General features: G+C 35.7%; 1 long non-coding RNA gene across 3 annotated transcripts in view; it reads right to left on the reverse strand.

The window, feature by feature from the left end:
• LOC109261488 (uncharacterized) overlaps window positions 1-27,269 on the reverse strand; it is a 353,953-nt gene that overhangs the window by 176,407 nt on the left and 150,277 nt on the right. The window lies entirely within an intron of this gene.

Genomic DNA, 27,269 nt, shown 5'->3' on the forward strand with positions numbered 1-27,269 from the left:
TAATTAATTTACAGAGTATGTAAGAATGCACAGTGGGAAAATGACAGTCTCTTCAATAAATTGTGTGGGGAAACTGGATAGCCACTTGCAATGGAACAAAATTATATTCTGATCTTCCATCATACACAAAACTCAACTCAAAATGGATTAAAGACTTGAACATAGGACCTGAAACCATAAAACTACAGGAAGAAAATATAGAAGGTAAGCTTCCAGGCATGAGTCTTGGCAATGATATTTTTGGATTTGATACCAAAAAACAAAGGCAACAAAAGCAAAAATCAACAGGTAGGACTATATCAAACTAAGAAGCTTCTGTGCAGCAAAGGAAACCATCAACAAAATGAAAAGTCAACCTACTAAATGGGAGAAAATATTTACAAATAATATAACTGATAATCAGGGCAAAATACATAAAGAATTCATACCACTCAGCAGCAGAAGACAAAAAAAAAGAAAAAAAGCAGGTCATCTGATCAAAAAATGGGCAAAGTACCTGAATAGACACTTTTTGAAGGAAGACATACAAATAGCCAACAGGTATGAAAAGTTTCTCAACATCATTAACCATCAGGAAAATGCAAATAAAAACCACAATGAGATATCACTTCACACCTGTCAGAATGGCTATTATCAAAAAGACAAGAAGCAATGAGTGTTGTCAAGGATGTGTAAAAGGGGGACCCTTGTGCACTGTTGGTAGGAATGTAAATTAGTGCAGCCACTATGGAAAACAGTATGAAGTTTCCTCAGAAAACTAAGAATAGAATTACTACATGATACAGCATTTCCACTTCTGGGTATATACTCAAAGGAAATGAAATCACTACCACTTTGTGCATCTCCATGTTGACTGCATCTTATTTACAATAGGCAAAATTACCTCAAAGATACAGAGAACAGATTGGTGATCGCCAGAGGTAGGGGGTAGAAAATGGTCCAAATGGGTGAAGGAGGTCAAAATGCACAAACTTCCAGTTACAAGATAAATAAGTTCTGGGGACATAATGTACAGCATTACCACTACTGTATTGTAGATTCGAAAAGTTGCTAAGAGAGTAGATCTTAAAGTTCTCATCATATGAAAACAATTGTAACTATGTGAGGTGATGGATGTTAACTAATTGTGGCAATCGTTTTGCAATATTTACACATATCAAATCATTATACCCTTCAAACTAATGCAATATTACTTGTCAATTATATCTCAAGCAAATTGGGGGTGGGATAGAAACGATATAAAAAGTTCTTGATTTTTGATTGGGGAAGGCACATTATCAAGGCTGGAACTTACAAATTCAAATAATGTGAAAATTTTAATTACAAAAAAATAAAACTGCATGGCAAAAAATACATAAAATTAAAAAAAACAACACATAAAACACATATTGCAAAGCTTTGATATCCTTAATTTATAATGCATTCCTACAAAGCAGTATAGAAGGGACAATCTAACAGAAAATTGGCAAATACAAATAGGCAAATTATGGACAACAAATGAACAACCAGTGAAAACTCCAAAAGATATTCAGTCTCTAATAAGAAAGAAGTACAAATCAAAACAAATGGCAACTTTTTATGCTCACAGCAGCAATTACATGAGCGATGTATGGGGTTTGATCAAAATAAGCAAAACCTCTATGAGAGTTGTAAGGAATTTGTTACAAGGGATTGGATTTGCTGTAGTTGCACAAGGTGGTTGAACAGGTTGAGTCAGCTGTCCCTGAATCTGTTGCTGGGTCTTCAGTTAGCAGGGCTGGAGGTCAGAAGGAAGGAAAGATAGGACAGTAAGGAAGAACCTGAATCTGTGAGGACTAGTAGGAACCCATGGCTCTCTCTAGAACTGCAGAACCTCTACAGGTCTCTCAGTGCTTCCAAGCCTCCAACTTCAATGATGGAGTGACAGGAGAAGCCTTAGTGCATTTCTTGAAGAAGCTAAATGTGCCCCTGGCACTTGGGCCAGGAGTCAGAGAAACAGAAGCTGGAGGGGTAATGGGCAGGACAGGTGCTCAACAAGGTGAGGCAGAGAGCCCTAGCAATGGGCAGGCACAGCAACGGCCTCTGTCTCAACAAGGGCTTCTGCTTATTCTCCTCTTCCAACCAGCAAGTAGATTTCTCTTGTGGTCAAAAGAACCCACACTATGCAGGAATGAGGTTCTGGAAATTGTTATTTCCAGCTCAGCTGACATATTGCAAAGCCACCACAAATAACAATAATCATGATAATGATAAACATGTATTGAGTGCTTACTATGTAACAAGAACGGGTCTAATTCTTGACAGCAGTTTTTTGAGGGAATTGTGATATTATTCTGGAAATGTCCAGATACAGAAAGTGAAGCACAGAAAGATTAAACAACATCTGAACCAAGGCAGTCTGATTTCAGAGCTGTACTATTAATAACTACTCTTATTATTAGCCAGGTTTGATGAGGGTGTGGTCAAAGAAGAACTTTCATACTGTAGAAGGAGTCTTTGGGTTACATTGGCATTTAAATTTGCCAGAGTACTATTTATTTTGAGCAGGCACAAGGTGACAATTAGACCTGGGACCCATCTGAGATTTTCTCAGCATCAAAGCAAAAACAAAAATGAAATAAACAACAACAACAACAACAAACACCTACACAATTTATACTGTGATGGATCACAGTTTAATTCTTTTACATTTGAGGAAATCTTCAAATGAGGAAAGGCTTGCAGATTTTAGGGACAATTTAGGATGAAAGAAATGTGGAAGCACTTACAGTGAAGAAAGTAAATGGATGGGGAAGATGAAGAAAATTTTAAAATATTACTTCTGTCTGGGGTACCTGGGTGGCTCAGTTGGTTGAGCATCCAACTTCGGCTCAGGTCATGATCTCATGGTCTGTGAGTTCGAGCCCCACGTTGGGCTCTGTGCTGACAGCTCAGAGCCTGGAGCCTGCTTTGGATTATGTGTCTCCCTCTCTCTCTGCCCCTCTCCTCTCACTCTCTGTCTCTCTATCTCTCTCAAAATTCAATAAACATTAAAAATTTTTTAAAAATATTACTGTTGTCTATGTATGTCTTCATGGTATTTGGTAATGCAAATAAAGTATTTGTTATATTAAGATTAAAAAAATTTTAATTCATTTGCTACAACAAATTTATATTATAAATATTTTAAAAGAGCACTACTATAATATTTTATAAGCTTTGGGCATTCCTATCCTGTGTGATTAGAAATCTGCATTCCTGGATGATTAGGAAATTAAAAAAAAACAACTTTGTAGTTAAGCACTGAATATCCCACGATGAGATAACCAATACCAGAATGAATCTGCTCTATAAACATAGTGAGAGACATATCTTGTATTAATTTAAATTTAATAAGGTCTTTCCCTTTCCTGTTTTGTCTTGGAACAATGTTTTTCACCCAGTTCCCTTGACCTAGGAGGCATTTGGTTATGTATAGAGGTGTGTTTCTTTGTCACAGTGTCACTGCAGAGCACTTAATAGTCAGGGGCTAGATTGATAAACTCCTAAAGGGTACAGACTAGTCCCACAACACAAGAGTCCTGTCCAAAATGCCAATAGCACACTCATGAGAAACATCTAACTATTTCCTACCAGTGTAGCTAAGAAGGACAATTTCAACTACTCTACATTAAATCCACATGTTTCCATACAAAATCCATTTTAACTTATAATGTTTCAACCAAGATCAGTCTGTGAAATTATTTCTACTTCTACAATACATGGTTAAGCAAACCAAATTTTATATGACCTTTATGGAGAAAAAACTTCTCTGTATTCTCAAGGTATTCTACATACCTTTTGATGTATCAATTTCATATGTATAAATTTACCATTAGGAAAAATTAAACAAGGTGTACAAAAAATGAAGCTGCAAGAATCCATTGTAACACTGTTCAATGTAACATTGTTTATGAAGGCAAGTAGGTGGACACCTTTATATCCATTAACAAAGTATTAGTTAAATCGATGGCATATGCATGCAATGGAATACAAAGCAGCCATTAAGAGGGATAGATAATTGAACACATATGCACATGGTACAATAGCCAAGATATATTATTATTTTTAAAAAGCAGTTTGCAAAATAGTATATATTTATATGTAGTTACATATGTATATAATTATAAATGGAGCCTAGACTTCACCAAGAAAATTATACTAGAAATTAAAGGTCTTTGTATATGCTATTTCCAAAATATAAACACTACATGATTTACTAAATGCTGTGGTATAGATGATATTTACTTTTAACAATACTTAATTGATTTTTATATTTTTAGGTTGAACCCAATTGCACTTGTAAACAAAGTACATATTAATGTTCAAATGTATATTATAAACATTTAAGGTAAAACATAAACAGTGATATGCACTTCCTTTCATATGGAAGTCATGAAAATAAATATCAATTCTGCAGATGCACATAAGTTTTATCCATTTTTCTATGTCAGCAGCAAGTTGGTAAGGTACCTGACAATGTAAATAAAGGCCAGGATAGAATTGGGGATGGTTCAGTATAGAAGTATCTAAATTTAGAGACCATGTTTACATATTTTCTCTCAAGCAGTTTTTTTTTCACTGCTATTACCCAAAATGTTTACCCACTTTCACTTTTCTCCTAATCTTTTCAAGTGTCTCAAATACTATATTTCATTAAATACAAGATGGCACCGATTGTGAGAAATCACTATTTCATGTAGCACTAAGAAAGATACAAAATTTATCCCCTACAATTTTTATTCAAAGAATATCTTTAAATTCATTTAGGCATAAATTTCTGTCATATATATAGCACTCCTGTGCATACTTAAAAATGAGAAGAAAGTGAAGTAAACAGGCTACAGTATTCTTTCAATTAACTTCATGATTTTCTGAATCACTTTCAACTCGGCTGAGAGATGCCCCTGGTTTTCCATCCAATATATCCTCTGTGCCACCGTAAGCATGGGTGATGCAGCATGTCATAGAGGAGTGCCCTTCTTCTGTCTTAATAAATTTCTTCCTAGACACCAACGCCCATTTTACAAGATTTGATGTTGGTGTTTTTTTGACCTTACAAGATGCCAATAAAAGGTTTCAGACAACAACCAGGACATGTGTATTTTCCCTGTTTGATCCTTAAGTTGTTTGTTGCTTGAATTACTAATGGCTTGTAGTTTTCCAATAATGACAGCAGGAACCAAGTTTGTGCACAGGCAGACAGTTAACTGTGTCACAAAAGCTGGTTGGTTCACTGCAATGACAAGATGCCATCAAATGTTAACACACATCTCTAGTTCAGGGATGTTAAAATGTAAACAAATGTGCTACTTGTAATCAATGAAATGTAGCACTGGTACCATCATTTTATGGATTGGAAAGTAGGATGCTGAACTCTCTTATTGCCCATAAAATCACACTGCCAGCAAGTCAATAAGCCAGGGCTTAACCATAGGTCTCAAAAAATACTGTGTTTCAGATCTCACATCTTATCAGTAGATATGACATTAGGCTTTAACTCCTTTCAATCTCAAGGATTCTTACAAAGTAGATTTGTGCTTTCTATTAGGCTCTTAAGGAGATTTTCTTTTAGTTTCCTCTTCACCTCTAGCTATTTTATAGATGCCTGCAGATGCCAAATATACATCCTACACATAACTACAATAATCTACAGCGATCTTCTCTTTTTTTAGTTTCCAATTTTCATAGATGTCACACGGTCACATAATTCCCTGCTAATTATTTAGTCTGTGCTATAAAATTTTTCATCTCTTGAACCATAAAAGGCTTACTGGTAACAAATACTATTGCTATGTTATAAGGGGTACTTAATAATTTTAACCAGATAAGTTATCTATAATTTACAAACTTTAAAAAAAAACACAGAGAATTATTAGTATCAGGTTACTTCCATAATTATCCAAGTAACCAAAAGAGAATATCATATATTGTAGTAATTTTTAATCAGTTGGCTTTCAATTTATTGCACATTTTCTCTTAGGTTTACTGTGTGTGTGTGTGTGTGTGTGTGTGTGTGTGTGTGTGTGTGTGTCCCACCACTAATGAATGTTCCCATTTCCCTTTCCCCTGGAATTGCTTAACAAGCTATAACAAAGCTTGTCACAATAGAACTCCAGGGTAAAGAAAGCTACCAGGGTTTTTATTTATTTTGAAAAAGAATATTATAAAGAAAAAGATGAAGCAGATATTTATCTCAAATCCAGGTTTGGCCTTATCTGTCTTATGTAGCAGAGAGATCTTTTCTATTTTTTCAGTGTAGTCCTGCTGAAATGGCATTTCTGCATTCATTTGCTAGATATCTTCAGTTATTCAGATGGTTCCCCATTCTTTTTTTTTCTTTTTGATGTTTATTTTTGACAGAGACAGAGCATGAGTAGGGGAGGGGCAGGGAGAGAGGGAGACACAGAATCTGAAGCAGCCTCCAGGCTCTCAGCTGTCAGCACAGAGCCCAACGCAGTGCCCCAAACCCACAAACTGCAGGATTCGAGCCGAAGTCAGTTGCTTAACCAAGTGATCCACCCAGGTGCCCAGGTGGTTCCCCATTCTTAAATTGTTTATTGGTTGCTTTCCTGTATTCTTGTAGGTTATTTTCATCAATCCGAATGCATGTTTGATTATTGTTGTGTCTCATGTAGGTTTTGTTCTTCCTCTCTCAGTGAAATGCTAATATGTGGGGAAAGCTGTGCCTGCTGCTAAATCCCAGAATCTCATGTTTTGACAAAAGCCCCAGAGCCTTATAATTTATAAATAGTGACTCCTCTTATACATACCACAGATATTTGACATGCTCGCCCTGACATTTATGTGCTAACAGATGGGGCTTCCCATTTAACAGTAAGGCAGAAAACCCCCAAGTCACATTGAACAGTCTGCTTCTCTGGGTAAAACACAAGAGTAAAGAACACACTTTAATCATTCAGCAAGCACACCGTGGATCTTTTATTCTGTCAACTCTATTGGTGTCCTTGATACACGAAGAGCACGTCCTCATTACCTTCTGGGAATTCGTGCATTTACCAAAGGCTGCATGTAAAATTAAAGAACAGCCTTCCTGTCTAAGGCATAGATCTGGAACCCAACTAATGTGATTTCATCCTAGCCTAGCCTAACTTGAGGGGAGGGGCATTTATTCCAATATTGGGTTACTGTTTTCTGTTTCTTTTTAGTTAGTATTTAAAACATCAATGCCCTCAACTTCTTTACAGTCATCTTTGGGCGTATGTCACAAATCCCGTACCACATTTCTTTACTCCTAACCTTGGAGGATGAGAATTATTATTTTTTTAATCTTTTAAATCCATAGCTTGGTAACGTTACCAATTTGAGATCTTCAGGCTGCAGGGAACCTTTAATACTGCACAGATATCTTGAAGAAATTGTTCATTATGAGTTGTTTCTTCTACATCACCTCTGAAGTTCAATCTATTCAGTATCCAGTCCCCACTATTCCACTGAAATTGTTCTTACCAACCTGGCCATTACCTCCAATATATCCAATTCAATGGATAAATTGCAGTTCTCAGCTTTTAATTCTTTTTTTTTTAAATTTTTTTAAATGTTTATTTATTTCTGAGACAGAGAGACAGAGCATGAGTGGGGGAGGGGCAGAGAGAAGGCGACACAGAATCCAAAGCAGGCTCCAGGCTCTGAGCTGTCAGCACAGAGCTCAACATGGGGCTTGAACTCACGAGCTGTGAGATCATGACCTGAGCTGAAGTCAGTCACTCAACTGACCGAGCCATCCAGGCGCCCCTCTCAGCTTTTAATTCTATGAAATAAATTTCTCATAATAGTCTTCCTATCTTTTTAGTGACTCCTTTACAGCCTGCTTTGTAAACTTCTATTCCTTTACTCAACTCCTTAATTACTGGCATCATCTGAGCTTCCTTCTCAGCACTCTTTCTTCATTCTCTACTTTCTCTTCCTTGGTCATTTCATCCCCCTTTATGGTCTCAATTACCACCAAAATATTTATCACAATGTCACCTATATCTTCAAAATATAATCTTTTATCTCAAATTTTCTTTAACTGTAAAATCCATGTTCCCAACTTCCTACAAAACACCTCCACTGAACATATCACTGGTGTCTCAAACTCAGCATGTTCAGTCTGAACTTGTCATCATCCCTATTAATGTGCTCTATTTCTTTGTTCCCTACTTCAGAATATAGTTCATCATTTATCCAGTTGCCCAAGCAAGAAATCTGAACTTCATCCTTGTCTCTGTTTTTGCCATGACCCCTTACAACCAACTAGTCACTGCATCCTAACTTTACCATTTCCTTAATACTTCCCAAACCTGCTCTCAAACTTCCATTTCTACAGCTCAGCATGTGAGTTCAGCCATTGTCAGCTTTGGACTGAATCTGTACACAATGTCCTAGCTCCCTGTCCATCAATCTATTACACCTCTACAAAGTGACATCCAAATGCACAAACTGGATCACATCATTCCACCGTTTAGCATCTTTAATGGCTACCATTCAACTTGAGGAGGAAAGAAATATAACATTATACAAGACCTTGCAGGAATGAAATCTTGTACAGTTTTATCACTATAAATACCCTCAATACTACATACACTTTTTGTGGCCCAGCTTATACCCTGAGCCCTGATGCTGAATTATATACTCCCCTTGGCTGCAATCATATCTTAGGCAAATTTCTATAGAGGAGTCATCATATGTTATCATAATTATTTTTCTCCCTTAAAAGGAAGAAATTTTATTTCATTTCTGGGCTCCCCAATACCTGGCACATAATAAGAATTCAACAAGTCTTTGTTGAGTGTATGTCTAGTTATAATTGTGAAAATATAAAAATTTTGTCTCTTCTTAGTATATTCACTACCTGTTCTTTACTGAAAATATGGCTTAAGGAAACAACTTCTGTTGCAAATTCAACTGAACTCAGAAGTTTCAATAATCACAACTGAAGAATAATAAAATGATCAAAGTGAAAATAAAGAGAAAGATCCAATGATACCATAAAACAAAATTATGGATTACATAGTATTTGAGAATAATTTTCTTTCATTCTAAAGATGCTTTGAAATAAGTTTAATTGGCCAATTCCTAGAGGTGATATTTGATTTTATACCTGAATCTAAAAAAGAATATAAGATCTGGGGGTGCCTGGGTGGCTCAGTCAAACGTCTAACTTTGGCTCAGGTCATGAGCTCGCCATCTGGTCTGTGAGTTTGAGCCCCGTGTCAAGGCTCTGTGCTGACCGCTCAGAGCCTGGAGCCGCTTTGGATTCTGTGTCCCCCTCTCTCTCTGCTCCTCCTCTGCTCACTCTCTGTCTCTCAAAAATGAATAAATGTTAAAAAAATTTTTTTAAGTTTATTAAAAAAATGGGAAAAAAAAAGAATATAAGATCTGGTATGCTCAAAGCAAGAACAAGGACAAATGTAACCCAGTCCATCCAGCAACAATTTCACAGCCTTCTAGATCTGCAAAACTCAGTGTGGATTTTCAGACTTATATGTAACAAAATTTGTCTCCACATTTTAGATGGTCCAGTCAGACAAATTAAGAGCAAGAAATTCAATATATCTGAATTTCAACAGCATTAGTATAGTTCACCTTCCACAGGCATCAACAAATAGAAAGGTCTGAAACTGACTCCCGGCTAAGGTCATATATCATCTAAGTTGTACTTAAAAGAACCTTGAGGGATGCCATAAAACTTTTTAAAAAATTGAAACTAGAAATTCACTTTCATGTTAAAATAAATATCACCTTTTAGATTTTATGTTGAGGATTGCCAAATCCAACAGTGATTTGGGGATACAACAGACAGGAAACCTAGAGACTCCCACTGAAAATACTATATGAAGTAATAAGACCTATTTGTAAATGAGAGGAATTTCATTGTTTGATTTTCTTATAAATTACACTGTATATTGACTTTAATGTTTTATATGAGATCTGAATAGCCAAACAGTCACAAAATTTAAAATTATGAATATACTTGTGACAGACAGCTATTAATATAAATACTTTGATCATATAGTATAGCTCAAAGCTATTTCCATAGAGAAAGAGATCAATATAGCATTGAAGAGTAAATTATACACTTCATCTTTCTTAAATATGTGGATAAGTAATAAGATTCCTAATTAAATTATTCCTTGTAGATTAGAAAATAAAAACCAATGTATTAAATGTTTTAGTATGTTAGAAGAAATTCAAGATGCACTAAGTAATTATCATGGAAGAATCATGCACCTAAAAATGTATAATGGAAAATTAGTGAAATGGTTAAAGTCTCTTAAGTAGGTCTGGACATGGAAGACAGAAAATTAACTAACTATATAAATAGAGTGACAGATAAATAGAAAAGGAAACTACTTTTAGTTATTATGAATTAAGGAATCAAATAAGAAAAAAAATGCTATTTGAAGTCATGAAAAGTTTCTGAAGAGTAACTGAAATATATATTGCCTTACAAAGTATATGCCTTTGAACACAGAAATTCACATCTAAAACTTGAACCTAGCTAAATTTTGGGTAAAATAGGCAAATGTGTTTGAAGAAGGATATTTACCATGTATAATGATGGAAACTGAAACCATAGTTCCAAGGTTAGATGGTTTAGGCAATAAACTATAGCATATACACATGATTCTATCATTAAAAGTTACTCCAAAGTGTATATTTATTTATTCAAAGTACATTTTCTACAATCAATATGACTTATTCTTTATGCAGAAATAATCATCTTTTAATTTTTTTTAATTTTTAACATTTATTTATTTTTGAGAGAGTGAGAGAAACAGAGTGCAAGCAGGGGAGAGAAAAAGAGAAAGAGGGAGACACAGAATCTGAGGCAGGCTCCAGCTGTAGTAGAAAAGGAAACTACTTTTAGTTACTATGAATTAAGGAATCACATAGGAAATTATTCCTTGTAGCTGTCAGCACAGAGCCCGATGCGGGGCTAGAACCCAGGGACGGCGAGACGATGACCCGAGCTGAAGTCTGTCGCTTAACTGATGGAGCCGCCTTCGTGCCCCAAGAAATAATCAACTTTTAAAAAATATACCATGAAAGAAATAGGCCAAAGTTAAATTGGATTAACTAAATAGGTAGAATCACATGAAATAAAAGTGAATAACAGATCTAGAGTTCAATAGCATCTTAGATGTGATTAATGAATATAAGCAACATAAGCTGTACTGTACTAGTAGAAGTAGGAATAGCCTACAAACTGGTGAGTGATAATGGCATGATTTGAACCTAGGCAGCTTCTGGAGACTATATTGAACTGCTTCCTATACATACTGCTTCTCTGTATATAAATATTCAATCAGTTTGGAAAGAAATGAAACCATGCCCCTAAAATCATACAACTAGGCAAGACTTGAAAACTATCAAATATCAAGAGAAAAAATAGCTGCTACTTGACTATACAGATGAACATATAGGAAGTAGGCTCAGAAATTAAAGTAATAGTAGACAGGTTGAAAGCAACGTTAGTGATTTATGAAAGCATAGAAACTATGGGTGATACAGGCTATATAGAATATAGTGGTAAACAAATAAACAAAACAAAACAAGAAAAGCAAAAAGAACAACAACATCAAAAAACCTCACAAACCCATGCAGGGATCTCTTCCCTAAGAATATTTGCAGCCAGCCAGCCTCTTCTCCTGTGTATTTTTTTGGTGAGTCAGTTCCATTTCACACATGGAACTATAAATTCTAGCTATAAAGTTCTAATCTTTAGAAGTTCCTTCAACTGAACAAAACCCCCTTTTCCAACTTTTACACATTAAACCCAGATGTGTGCTAAAATGAAACAAATGTACTATCTATTCAATATAAGGGTACACAGTCATTGAAAATAACTACCTTGGGTATTTCACTTTAGATTTTTCCTCACACAAAATATCTTTAAAGTTCTTTCATAAATACAACACCTGTTTAGTGAGTATATTGTGTGTTCCAGGCACTAAAGAAACAAAGACAAATAAAGAAGTTACTGTTCCTCAGTAACCTATGCTCCTGAGTAGGGAAACATTGCATAAAAGAGTGACTAAAGAAATTCTTTGTAGCTAGGTCAGAACAGAGTGTCGTGGGAGTACAAAAGGTAGAATAACTAACCCTGACTCAGAGGGAAACAAAAAAGTTTAACAGTGAAGGTGAAATTTTAGCTGATGCTTAATTAATGAGGTTTCTAAAAGATATGACACCAACCACCAAGACTCCACAGTGGAAAAGATTTTGATTTGTTCCTAGGACATAAAACTACTCTCTTAGGGAATCAACAGCAAGAAGAATGGTTCAAGACTAGGTTGAAGTGATGGAAAAATCCAGATCATCGGGTCCTTCTCATCGGGTCCTTCGGGCTGGAGCAAGGAATTTGCATCTTAGTATAGGAAGGATATGAGTAGGAAAAGGTGGTTCTCTGATGAACATTTTTAAATGAATACTTTGGTAGCTATGTAGAACATAGACTGCAAAGGAATGAATGGAAGTAGGGAGATCAGTTAGAGGCTAACGCAGTCATACAGGTGGAAAGGATGGCAGCTTGGCCTAGGTTGGGAGCAAATGAAGCCTAAGAGAAGTAGCTTAATTCAAAATCTGTTCTAGAGGTAGAATTGACAGGATTTGCCAATGGATAAGGAAAGAAAGTGAAAAATCAAGATTCTTAAGAATTCGGTTTGAGCAATTGTTGTATCTTTTACTGAGATGAGAAAACTGAGGGCGGTACAAGGTTAGAGAATAAAATCAAGACTTTGGTATTGAATGTGCCTTTTTTGTGTGCAATGTCTAGCAGCCATCCAAGCGTGAATGGCAGGCATTAGAATTCTCAGGGAAAAGTTGTTGGATCAAGATATAAATTCGAGTAATTAAAGCATCAATCCAGAAAATATCACCTAGGGAAGGGAAGAAGACCAAAGACCAAGCTCTGCTTCCAACAGTCTCTAGAAATAAATTAGAGAGGAGGCATTGGCCAAAGGGCATGAGAAGAAATGGATAGTCAAGTATGAAGAAAACTGAAAATATGAAGTGTCAAAAAAGACAAGAAAGAAGAGTGCTTTATGAAGGTGGAAATGGTCAGTTATGTCCAATACCAAGAATAAATAGAGAAATGGCTATTGGTCTGGTAGGATGGGAGTTACTGGTAATGTGGACTGACTGGGATAGAGTCAGGAAGTGAGGCAGACTCATGCCCATTTAAAATAGGTGGAACAGACCATGGAGCTGACAAGATGGAGGCAGTGTGGATACCTCTGTTGGGAAAATCTGTAAATTCTTTTCTGAAACAAGAATCTATTCTCTTTATGATCCTTTAATCTACGGCATTATATATGCTATCTAGAAGGGGAAAAAAAGATGCTAATGTTAATATATTGCCTAACACATACTTACGCTAGACATTCTTTGCCTTTTTAGACCAATTCTACAGCCTTCTCTATTCTCCTCTGTGTTCTAACTTCAGCCAGGGTCTATTACATTCTGATTTCTAGTTGGGTTTAGTCTATGGGAGTCACCAGTAGAAGAGAGGGTAGAAGGAAGCAGAGAGGTCTGCATTTTGCCTGCTGGTCCAAGGTCTGGCAGTAGTCTCCTCTTGTACCTAAGGCCTCAGCTCTTACTGAAACCCTATACATATAGTCACCCACTGGCAGTAATAGCTACCTTTTCTTGTCCTTTCTTGTCCTATCCTCAAAGGAGGATAATGGTTTCCTACTATTGCTACCCCAGTCCTTGGGTATTTCACTATTCTTGATTGATTGCTGCAGTTCTACCTATACTTTGTAACCAGTCCCTTCCCTCAAATTTTTTCAATTGCCCTTTGGAGTGTGCTATTTCTTTCCCACTGGGACCCTAACTGATACAAGTCTCAAAAAGGGTTTGTTGAAAGACTGCGGACTCTATTTTTCTTAGAGAACACATGCTTTATGATCATTGTCAAATATTTCAGTCTGTTCTGGAATAAGGCAGGGCTGTCAGGAATAATGGGAAACACCAAGAAGAAAGAAAGGAAAGAGAGGGAGATCAGTTACTTTCCTAGCCATTGGAATTTTTCACCCTGTCTTCAATTGAGTGAGCTGTCTCAATTTTCTCCAAGTCAATCCTCTTATGGCACAAAAGCCAGCCTTTCAGAACCCAATCTCCAACATGTTAAATATATCTCTTTTTTCTGGGATTTTGGATACCTTTATTTTAAATAGCCATAGATACATTATGGTGTGTTATATTCAGATAACACATCAAAGAATAAGATTTCCTCAGGTCTCTAGGTTGATAATACAATATCTCAGCCCACTCAGCCAGATGTATAATGCCTGGTATTTGTTTCCTGAGAAGAGGTTTTATAACAAGACAAGTTCTAAAAAGTTTCCCTGACTGATTTAAATTCTCTTGCTATAGCCACCAATCTCAGTAACAAAGATTAGGGGAACATAATTTTTTCCTCACGTTGTTGAATTAATACAAAGGATAAATGGGCTCTCTTAAGGAGTGGAAAAAAACCACTCCTTTCAGTGAGAAACCGTGCTTTGTGCATTAAAAATGGTTAAATTTTGTCAGGGGAAGCGCATATTTTCTTTTGCATTTTATTTATCTTTCATGTTGAGCTGTAAAGTTTAATCTAAGTTTCTAGGGGGAAAATCTACATGGAAAAAGCCTAAAATGTATTAAAGTTCTATACTGGAAATGTCACTTTGCCAGTCATATCTAGTTCCCCCTTTCAGGTTAACCTATGTTTCTCTTTTCCAACTTCAACATAAAAGAAATTTAGTTTAACAACACTAGATATTTTTCCCAAAAAAAATCTTTACGTGAACAACCCTTTAAAAGCACTATCCTAATTACCATAAAACATCACAAAGTTTTTGTGTCCACAGCCTAGGAAACTAATTTTTAAAAGAGACTTTGGATGAATGGGTTGGGAAATAATTTCATCTATCATCTAGCTAGATATTGTTATCTAGCACTCAATAAATACGATGTTCCTTTGGAGTGAGCTTTCATCAGAGATGTTCTCAGCCAGTACCAGAAATAGAACATTTTCATTTGGAGGCCCCAAAATTGGATATAGTACTTCAGAAATAGACATAGATAGATGCATTCGCCAGCACACTGGTTTTCCAAATAATTTGTGAGGAAGCTTTCAGGCCTAGTACCTCATTAACCAATTTTAATTTAGACTTTGGTGGATATTTGAGTGAGCAGCAGCAAAGTGGGGGTTAAAAACAAGAGAAGCATGGGAATTTTGTTTTGGTTAGGATTAAGCTGCCAGCACTCCGGCCATGGGTGCAATGAATTGCTAAAGAGAATGAACAGGAAAACAAAACAAAACAAAACAAAACAAAACAAAAAGATAAGTTGGTTTTACCAGGAAGAGTTTTTCTTCTGGAGCTCCAGAAATAAGTGACTATATGGGCATATCTAATTTTTCCTACAAAGTGTTTCATAAATGCCTCATATTTGTTTTTTCAATAAAAAGAAAACTACAAATGAGTAACATTTTTCATCACCTCCCCCATCCCAGTTGCTTCCAGAATTAATGATTACTGGTTGTCTTTGTTTATTCAGGCTGCTGTAACAAAACGCCACGGACTGGGCGGCTGAGAAACAACAGAAATTTATTTCTCACAGTTCTGGATTCTGGAAGTCCAAAATCAAAGTGCCAGCATAGGTACCTCTTTTGGGTTGTAGAGTGCCAACCTTTCTCTGTAAAATCATGCAGTGGGAGCGACCAGGGAGTTCTGTGAGGAAATCTATTATAAGAGCACTAATCCCATTTGTAAGTATCCACCTTCAGGACCTATGCACCTCCCAAAGACCCCACCCACTAATACCATCTCCTTTACAGGTTAGTGTTTCAACATACGAATTTGGTGGTGGCGGTGGTGGTAGAATAGGGAGGACATACACATTCAGACCGACCATAGCACTAGTTATGCCATGACAGTGGGGTGGAAAGTGTATGCTGAACACACAGGGAAAGGAAAGAGAGACAAAGAAGGGGGAAAAAAAATGAAGAGTTTTCAATTAATAGTAGTTAAATTACCATACAAGTATTTATATAGCTTTCTCTTCCACAGCCTCTCCTTCAAATGGTTGCCATGTAAACTGTGAGTTTTAGAAGACTGAAGCCCTTGAGATTCACAGTGTTTATTGGTTAAGACTGTGCATTTTAGTCATTTGATTAAGGATAGTGTGAAACTCATTCAAATAGCAGCTGGCAACTGTCCTTGGAGTCACTGTCCTTGGAGTCATGGTTAGACAAGCTTGCAAAAGCAAGCCCTGAAAAATTAATAGAAGTAGACAATTTCTCAGTGATTATGGTATAATAGTTACAACACTTTTTTTCCAGAAATTGAATGAATCATAATAAATCAAGGATAGAATATGAGTTTTTCCCAAAATTATTAAAATATGTATGTGTGTTTGTGTGTGTGTGCATATATATCAAAACACGAAAAAAAATCATTTCAGAAGTTTGGAATCTAAAGGAAGAGTTATAACGGGACATCACCAGGAGATTAAAATAAATTCTATTTTTTAATGTCTTGCCAAATGAGGCTCTGGGCCTTATTTTAATCGTTAAATGAGATTTAAGATGTGAATTTTCTTTAATTCTATGAATATACTACTTTACCAAGGGTCAAATTCCTAAATTATGTTCTACTCCTTTTCCTCCTTTACTTTGTATAGACAGCCTCTGAGTTCTACTATTTCTTCAGACAGTGCATTCTCCCAATCTACCAACCTTCCCTGCACAACTCACTGAGTTGAAACTTTTATGACAGAATCAAGTGTTCTTAGAATCTCAAGGACATGTAGTGGCATCTAAATCCGCCCAGGGTAGAAATTCCGTCTAGACTAGAGCATCCCTGACTGACAGCAACTTAGTCTTTAGCAGAAACAATTGTAACTGAGGAGTGAAAGAGCAAGATCTAGTTCATACATCACCTACTAACTGGACAACAATGAAATAAATGACAACAAATGATTACTTGTCAGTGGAATACAAAACAATGCCCATTTACATAGACCTTTATGTAAAAACTCTTTACAACCTCTAACATTTTGTAAGATGTACTATTGTAACTTAATTCTTTCGTATTTCACCTGTCAACCTATTTATATTTATCTCTGGTTATTATAAGTTTTTTTTTTTTTTTCCTCCCTTAAAAAGGGCCCAGCCTGTTTGCATAAGGCTCAACCTTGAAGAACACAGAATGGTCTACTGGTATTGTTGCCCCTGAATGTCATGAGGGATACATGGATTGTCATGTCAGCAAGGTCAGGCATAGCTATAACATCAGTAAGGAACAGTGTCTATTAGATATAAGCTGTTAAATTATTTCAAAATCTTGATGGAACATTACAGATTGTACCAATAACTATCTCTTAGTTTCTGCGTTCTTCCAGCCAAGGTCTACATCTTTAAGATTAAATATACACATGTGAGGTGTGGAATAATAACACTTCTGCTTTAAAAGGAGCCCATGGAGTGAAATCTTGGACTACTGCTGAGAGCTGCTCAAGCTCCATAATACTCCGTTTTTTGTAATATTAGGACCCACATATGGTAGACACTTTTTTTAATCTCACATTGTTTATTGGCTTCAACAAACCAGTTTGGTGGACTTTTACTAGCAGATTAGTGGTGATTTTCTTACATCAAACTCCGAATCCTGCCACTCCAGTTAGCTGCACATATACACACCTTCCTCCATAAGGCCTTCCCCATTCTATGTCTCTATGTTCACCTCTCCCTGCACTCTGACACTAAAATTCTCAACTCTGTGACAGCACAGACATTCTGTTTTACACTGTGTAATCCATTTTCTTGCCTATCTTTCCTAAAGAGTCATAAGTTCCTTAGATGCCTGATAATGTGATAAATGAATGAGGTAAAGAATGAGGAAATCATTTTAATAAATGGCCATAGAAAGAATACTCTGTTTTCCCCTCTGTTGTGTAATATTTTTAATACTTTGTGTTCTCCAAATAGGATAATATTTCTGATCCTGATTGATCAATCACTGGGTGTTGTATGGAAACCAATCTGACAATAAATTTCATATATTAAAAAGAAAGAAATATAAATTTATTATCATTTAAATTTCATTTTAATAGAATATTTCAGAACAAATTCAAGCTCCTAGATGTGTCATGTGGGGAAGCACTCAAAATGCTCAAAGTTGAAAAGTGGCCTTTGTTTCCAGAAATGGCCTATATTGTTGAAGAGATATATCTTAGTGCCACATTTATCAGTCAGAGGTTATAAAAATCCATAGGGTAAATAAAATGAATATTCCTATACTATCTAATTTAATTAAAGATTTAGAGAAAAAAATCATGTTTATAATCAAATAAATACAGAGATATTATATATTTATATGTAATATATATTACATGTTTATGTCTAGTTTATAATAAAATAAACATGGATAATAGGAAATTTCACTTTTTAAAAAAATGAAACGTAAGAATATAACAACTATGACAATCCCTTCAGACTAAGCTTCTCTAGCCCCTGGGGATCTTTGTTCATTCTGTGCTTTTAGGGAAACTTGGGTAGAAACCTGTAGCCTACAGAGGGAATAAAAATAGTTCTAAGGGCAAATACAAATGGATGACAATGGGTACATATAAGTAAGCTGATACACTGTGTAGTTACACAAAAGGTTATCTTACTCACCTCTCTTACTGTTGTCTCTCCTAAATTTACACCTGGGATTAATTTATTCCACAGACAAGTTTCCCTCACTATGATACAGGCACTGCCCAGGCAGTGAAAGGACAAAGACAGATGTGACATGACTGCTTGCCTGAAGGAGCGTTCTGATGAGTCAGTGGTAATGGACGTGCATCCAGAGGTGCAGAGGGGAGGGTGCAGTGACCCCCAAGAAAGACAGCAGTCAGAACAGTCTTCCTGAAGCAAATATCTATGTATTATAATCAGAATTTTAAAATTGAGCAAATTAAAGAAAATATGAATTCCAAGGTAAACCCCAGAGAAATCTTTTCCAAGTTCCTAACATTGTCTGTGTATAAATATTCAATAGTTAATCTGTCACAGATAGGATTTTGTAAATAAATTCAGACATGACCTTCATTTGCTTTGTGCTCTAGCAAAAGTAACAAAGTTCCTATAGCCACGCAGAGCCCCTGGTTCCATTACAGCAACCACGCTGGCTTAGAAAAGCCACAGACAACTGAGAAGGGAATACTTTGAATACTTTAATACTTCTTTTAAAGCCATGGCAACCATAAAACAGTTGTAGAAATAAAGAGTTTTGAATTTTTGACATATGTTTTTTTTAATTTCAAGTGTTCTGGATTTGCACATACTTAATATTATACTTAAGACATTATGAATCTGAAGTGGCCTAAGGCTCCTTTGTCAAGGATTCACTGAATAATTTTAAGTTATAGAGGAATTTTTAAATGCTTTGTCATTTTGGAAGCATTTATAATACTTTGCAGAAACTCATTAACCATTCAGACATTGAGTAAGGCCATGGGTTTTTGTAGATTTTATTCCATACCTTAACATGAGCCATAGTAAGACAAATCACTACATTAATGAATAGATTTTTACTTCACTGAAAATGATATCTGGATTTTTCAGCTTTTAATTTTTATAGATCATGGCCAATGGCCTCAAAACAGCTCCGTGGGTTACTGAAAAACATTTTTGAGGATTCACTAATCTACTTAGAAACATTGGTATTATGCTTTCGTACTTAAAACTAAAAAATGAAATAAATTTCTTTTTTGTATAACTTTTCTCTAGGATTTAATACCATAGTGTCTAATATTAGTTCAGTGACCTTTCTTGTCATATTTATTCACATCTGAAGGAGGAAAAGAGTGAATTCTTAAATAGAATAAAAAGACAGAATTTGTTTATCTTTTTAAAAAGAAAATAAAAACACAAATTTGTCTTTATTTTTCCTTATCGTAGAACAACCAAAATGTGTGCATGTCATTTAGCTCCATAATGAAATTATGTATTGCTCAGAGCACTCTGTACAGGATTTTATTATTAATGATTTTGACATCACAAAGATTAATGTATTATTACTGAAAAATCAATTGCTTAAAATAAGTTTAGAAAGTGATTCAGTTGAAAGATAATTGAGGCTGCATCTAAACAAAATGTTTCAGCGCAGTGAAGCATGAATCATAAATTTAAGTTTACATTTTTCACACACTCTCCAATATCAGGATTAGAAATGAATGAGTGCAAGTTTCACTTCTACACCTCATACTGTCAAATATGGAGACATTTAGGTTTTGATACCATCATGTTCATAGGAACTTCGCAAATCTCAACCACAGAGTCACTGTCAAATCTGGGTGTCTGCATCTGCTGATTTTCTTGGAAGCACCATCCATGAGGGACATTGTTTTCAATAGCCTGGTCAAACCATATCCACATGTATGTTGCTGGTCGTGAACTAAATCTATCACAAAGCTTGAAAAAATAACCAATTCAAAATGGATGCCCTCCTGAGTAGAGTCTCCTAGATCGTGAAATCCTGGCAAGGAGGATCAACGCTGCCTTCTTTGTCGAACCCTCAGAGCCTGGCACACAGTTTTGGTGAATAGATGTCTGTGGAATAAAACTTCACGTAACCATTGGTTAGTCATACCATCATGAAATATGAAGAATATCCCGTTTTAAACTTAAGGTTACTGTTGCCAGTTGTCTGCCCTTCCTCTGAATTTCTACAGCACTTGTCTAGAACGCACATATGGAACCGTACTGCTTTATATGAGGTATTTTTTTCTTTCTCTTCTTGCCTTGCCTCTCTTTTTAAATTTGATACATGCCATGTCTTTAAACAAGCTGTAAACACCTAGAGAACAAGAACACTGTCATATGTTCCTTTATGGTTCCAAACAATCTTATAAAGCAAAAAGTTCAAGAAAATTTCAGATAAAAAATAACGTTCTATTTTCTTCCTGAAGTATACTTATTCTTTTATAATCTTCATGGTTTTATCCATCTACTTAACAATTTACAATGAGGGCAATCTATTAAATGTACAGAACCCACATGTATATTAAGATGAGATAAACCAGGTTCTGATAATTTTAAAGATATTTGGGATAGTAAGAGCATTTTCCAGAGAAAATCCTTGTAGCATAGTCCTAAAGAGAGTTCTTTCCCTTTTCCCATCCATCTTCAACTTTAAGCTATTTCTCTTTCCTGGCCAAATTCCTCCTGGAATCGACAGGTTTGTAGACTTTGAACTCATTCTCACATAAGGAACTAGTGTGGAACTCTATCCAAGCGTCAGACGAAGGACAAAGGATGGAAAGCAACAGGAACTGGGATGAGCTTGCCACTTTGAATTCCCAAAGCAACTGCCATCAGTCTTTTATGAATGTGGAGAGTGCTCCTGATGCTGCAAAGACCAGTAAAGAATGAATGGGAGGACAAAATTTTTCTCCCAGTTAAGATTTGGAGAGGACAAGAACTCAACAATCAAAGAGGATTTGCCAGACGCCTCAGCAGGCAACTGACAGCCTGCCTGCCTCTACAACAGAAGCCCCTCCTCCACATCCCACCACCTCTGAAACTCCCAGTCTGAGATACCCTTACAGCCAAACCTGAGCTGTACTGAGCCAACAAGGAAAAATCACATCTAAAGGAGGTAATCAGCCAAAAGAAACATAAAATAAGTTTCCAGTGAGACAGAATGGCTGTAGGAGAAAATGTAAAAAATTATTTTAAAATAATAAAAAGAACAACACCAAAAGAGATTCCAAAATCTGACGACTTCTCACTATCGCCACCACAGCTACTATATTCTATGCCATCATCCTCTCATGCCAGTGTTATTGCAATACTTCCTCTTCTAATTCCTAATATTCCTAATATTGCTCTCCTTATTGTCTTTTGACACAGAAGTCAGATTTTTCTACTGAAAAAGCAAGTCAGAGGAGGCACTGTGAAAGATTTTGGCAGCAAGCGCTTGGTTTATGAATCCCCTAAGACATTTCATAAAAACAGAGACACTAGAAGAGCAAAACCAAACAGCCATGGAAAACATTGATAACAAAACTAGGTGACAAGACTCCCCCACAAATAAGGAGGTAGTAAAAGCCTCTAAAATCCATGTAATATCAGCATTTGTATGAGAGGAAATGGAGAGGAGGCACTTAGGCTTTAGTTAGCCCTGGAGCACGGTAGAGCCCTACAATCAAGAATAAGTACCCTCTGGAAAGTTCAGTGGACCAATCTAAGAGTCACAAAGAAACTTTCAATTCACAGTGAGTGAGGAAGACTATCATGGACTATATACTATAATGGTACTAGAGTAGTCTGGGTCTTATAAACTCCTGACACTAACAAACCAAACCTTGTTTTCAAGTCAAAGACCCACACTGTAGAAAAATTACTTTTAGTAGGATGTAAATTGAACGAGACAGGGAGATGTGGACAAAGAGATGATCCATATAATAACATTGGAGGAAGGAAATAAAGGAAATTATATTACAACTTTATCAATCCAGCAAAAAAAAAGGAAAAAGAGAATAAAAGGTTAACAAAAATTATAAATTACAAACATAAAGGCAGAAGGAATAAGCCAAGCAAATCAGGTATTACACTAAATGTGAAACATTGAAATCTATCACTAATCAGACTAGGTTAAAACAATAACAAAAAACCTATAAAGAGAAAAGATCCTAAGACTTCTCATCACTAGGAGAATTTTTTTTCCTTTTCTTATTGTATCTATATGAGATAATGGATATTAACTAAACTCTAAACTTGCTGTGGTAATCATTTCATAATATATGTAAATTAAACCATCATGTGATACACCTTAAACTTATACAGTGATGTATGTCAAGTATTTCTCAATGGAAAATAAACAGGATATTTGTTGCTTCAAAAAAAATACACTTATCATTAAGTTATAAAGAATGGTTGAAAATAACAAGGTAGGAAAGGAAAAGAAAAAAATACCAGGCAAAGGCAAAGAGAAAGTAAGTGGGAATAGAACCAACAGGGTGAAATATAAAGTTAAAAGCAATAAATAGTATACAAATAGATACTACATCAGAAGATATAATATATAAAGCAAAAGCATTCAAAACGGAACAAGAATTTGATATGTATACTATTAAAATAAAAGCCTACAATAGTTTTTTTTCAGAATGAGATAGATCTGGTCAACACAAAAAATGCAGCATATATTCACCAAATTGATGATTTGTCTGGCTATAAAGAAAACCCTCTTGTCAGAATAAAATCCAATTAAGTTGGAAACAAAGTTTTTAATAAACACCTTGGGGTGCCTGGGTGGTTCCGTCAGTTAAGTGTTCAACCCTTGATTTAGGCTCAGGTTTGTGAGATCGAGCCCCAAGTTGGGCTCTGTGCAGACAGCATGCAGCCTGCTTGGGATTCTCTCTCTCCCTCTCTCTCTCTCTGCTTCTCCCTTGCTCACACACACGTGCATGTGTTCACTCTCTTTCAAAATAAATAAACAACTAAAAACTTAAAAAAGAAAAATCTCAAGTACTCAGATATTAGGAAACACTCTCTCCTCAAGAGCACTTGTATCAAAGAAGATATAAATGCGAAACAATAAGCTACATAGGAAGCAACAAAAAGAAAACACTTTGCAGCAGATAAAGTAGTGTGCAAATTTTACTAGAATATCAGTGTCTTTGTGGCAAGATTTTGTGTTTATGTGTTCCTAAATCAGAGAACACAGTAAATGTTCAATAAATATTTATTTACTGAATACATACCAAAACCAATGGGGCACAACAAAAACATTCAGATGAAAACAAAATATTTGGTACTTACCATCAAAAATTACAAAAAGCATAACAAATCAAAAAAAATTAGAAAGATGAAATTAATACAATGGCTCCAAAGATTAATTTTTAATGAAAAAAAATCCAAAGGTTTTCATACTTTGAAAGTATGAAGATTATTAATTAATCTGGTCAAGAAAAACAAAAGAGGGGAACACAAATGAATTTAGGCATGAGAATGGAACCATAGACAAAGGAAAGTGAAAATAATTACCAGAAAATATCATATGTAATTCTATGGCATTAAATTTATAAATCTCTTAGGGGCACCCAGGTGCCCCTAAGGCATCAGTTAAGCATCCAACTTCAGCTCAGGTCATTATCTCATGGTCCGTGAATTCGAGCCCAGCAGTGGGTCTGTGCTGACAGCTCGGAGCCTGGAGCCTGCTTCAGATTCTGTGTCTCCCTCTCTCTCTGCCCCTCCCTGACCCACACTCTGTCTCTCTGTCTCTCAAAAATGAATAAATGTTTTTTAAAAAGTTAAATTTATAAACCTCTTAAAAAGGATTATTTCCTAGCAAAAGAGAAAACTATTAAATTTGACCTCAAGAAGAAATTGAAAATTTGAAAAACTGTAAAGGTGAAAAGGAAAAACACTATATAATTTAAAATACAATTCCATGAGGTGACTCAAAAAAGCAGAGTTGTAAGCATCGATCTGAAAAATACATATAACATTGTTATGTTTGTATCTATTTCAGTTGGCATCCCTCCATAAAATAGTTACGATTGCCAGGAAGAGAAACTTTCCCAGTGTCTAGAAAAGGGGCCAATGGGCATACACTACTACCTAGCAACTCCTTAGAGAGGCTTTCCCACACAAGTATAAGCAGCCATAATCACAAATATTCACTTGTAATGGTGAAGATTTGAAAATAATCTAAGTGGGAAAACAATCTCCATGGGAGGGGAGTGAACAAACACATTGTGATGCATTCAACCAAATGATTTTATGTGGCAGTTAAAAGGGATACAGCTCAAAAATGTGTTGAGTGAAAAAAGCAAGTTGTAGAAAAATATTTGTATATGAAGCCAGTTATGTAAAGTTTTAAGATAAACAAGACAATGACTCTACATTTGTTTCAGACGGGTATGCATGTAACAGAGGATAAGAATATGGACCAGATACACAGTTACATCACAGGAATTGCCTGCAGAGAGAAGCAGCAGCAAGTACCCTAGAAAGAGACAGAAACCTCAACTTTAAATTTTGCCATTTAAAAAGAGATCTAGAATAAATATGACAAACTGCCAATATGTTTTAAAATTCTGGGAATATGCAAAATTCTGTAAAACTCTTAGTCACAGTCCTAAATTTATATTGCCTTCCAAAAGCTCTTTTCTACATTCCTTTCCTCCCGTTAAGTTCCCAGTTTCCTGAGAGGCACCCAGTAGTGTCTCCTTCCCTATACCAACTCTCCAAAAGCAGTCTGATATCTGCTGTTGGTATTTAGAGTAATTTAAAGCAGCTTATTACTCTCAGAAATATCTAATTATCTAATTGTTGAATCTGGATCTGTAGATGTACTTCCCAAACATTAAAATAGCCGGGAAGATAGCTGCATCTTTGTAATTGTAGCGCTCTCTTTCTGGGGAACTGCTTTTCCCCAGGCTCCTGGAACCACATCTGCTGGGCAACCTTTTATATCCCTGTGTGTAATTCAAGTCCAGCTCAATAGAAAGCAATTAACTTGAGTATTGTTTTATTATTAAATTAACGCAAGAGACTTGCATAGGGACATTCTAGTAGTCATGATACTGCATATAATTGCATAAGCACATGTGTCAGTTTCCTAGATGGATAGGGTGACCAAACACATGACAAATCTTAGTTTTCCTTAGACAATAGTTTGCTGGTTGACTATGTGTTTAGAGAAATACAGGTAGGGGGATGGTTGAGTTTGGAATTAGGCACTTGATACTCTCAAGGCTGCTTCTTCCTCAAAGGGACCAGGAAGCTACTTCTCCAAAATGTGCAAGCTGTGGAGCAGGATACAACTTTTTGGCTGTGCACACATGGGCAGATTGCCACTGACTGGAACAGAAAGCTTAATAACTTCTCCATTAGCAAGGATTTAGACTTTACCTCAGCTGGTTTTAAATAAGTTTTAACATAATTCAAGATTCCCTCAATGAGTACAAACAACATATACTTTCTAGTAGGTCTGGTAAATGTTCTTAGATTTCTGTACCCCTTAAAATCAGGTAGTAAACAATTTATAATATTAAATAACTAAAAGCTTGGTTGACTATAGTTTCATTAGTTTTTTTTTTCTTAATTGGCTCATTAAACTCATTTATACAATCTGAAAATTTCTTACGAAAATTAGAAACTTCTGCTTCTATTATAAGGAAGTCAGATAAATGACTCATGAAAATGTTAGAATCAGGGGCGCCCATGTGGCTCAGCTGGTTAAGCATCCGACTTCAGCACAGGTCATGATCTCAGGATTCCTGAGTTCAAACCCCATGCAGAGCTTTCTGCTGTCGGCACAGAGCCTGCTTTGGATCCTCTGTTCCCCTTCTCTCTCTGCCCCTCCCCTGCTCATGATCTCACTCTCTCTAAAATAAATAAACTTTGGGGTGCCTCGGTGGCTTAGTCAGTTAGGCAGTTAAGCATCTGACTTCACCTCAGGTCATGATCTTGTGGTTCATGAGTTCAAGCCCTGCATCCAGCTCTGTGCTTGACAGCTCATAGCCTGGAGCCTGCTTCAGATTCTGTGTCTCCCTCTCTCTCTGCCCCTCCCCAACCCATGCGCTCGCTCTCTCTCTCTCTCTCTCTCACACACACAACTAAACATTAAAAAAAATTAAATAAACATAAAAAAGAAAATGTTAGAATCATACTGATAATTTAAGTATATAATTACAAGTTATATGTTCAATTACCTAAATTTAAATGATTGCTTTTGGTAATAATGCATTAAATGTATAATATGCCCATGCATTATTGCTTCTTAAATATCAATATCCATGTTTCATAGTAGAAAAATTGCTTAAATAGTTCAGGAATAAAATTATATACTCAGGGTCACTTGTGTTAATTTATGTGACTTCTTGGTTTGGAAATATATTCATATAGGTTCCAGTTTCAAAACTATTTTATATTCTGGGTTTGATATCAAGAAGTTTTAATCTTATAATATGTTAACACAAAATACTTGATAGCTCTGTGAAAACTGTTGTAATACAGAGAAATTATACTGGCATTAGAGTTAAGAAAAGTTCAACTAGATATATTTATTCCTATAATCAGTTACTACAGAATCATTTTTATTTGATATATATTAGAAATAAAATGTGAACTATTCCTCTGAAGGAAAAAGTATACAATCACATTTCCATAAGACTGAGGCAAAATAAAGCAAACATTTACCTCTAAACTCTACACAATTTGCAAACTGTAAATTATCGATAAATCTAAAATGGAATACTTATAAAATACATTTGTCTGAATA

The sequence above is a fragment of the Panthera pardus genome, unplaced genomic scaffold (genome assembly GCF_024362965.1).
Source record: "Panthera pardus isolate Hobbes unplaced genomic scaffold, ASM2436296v1 HiC_scaffold_16, whole genome shotgun sequence".
In the NCBI taxonomy this organism is placed as follows: domain Eukaryota; kingdom Metazoa; phylum Chordata; class Mammalia; order Carnivora; family Felidae; genus Panthera; species Panthera pardus.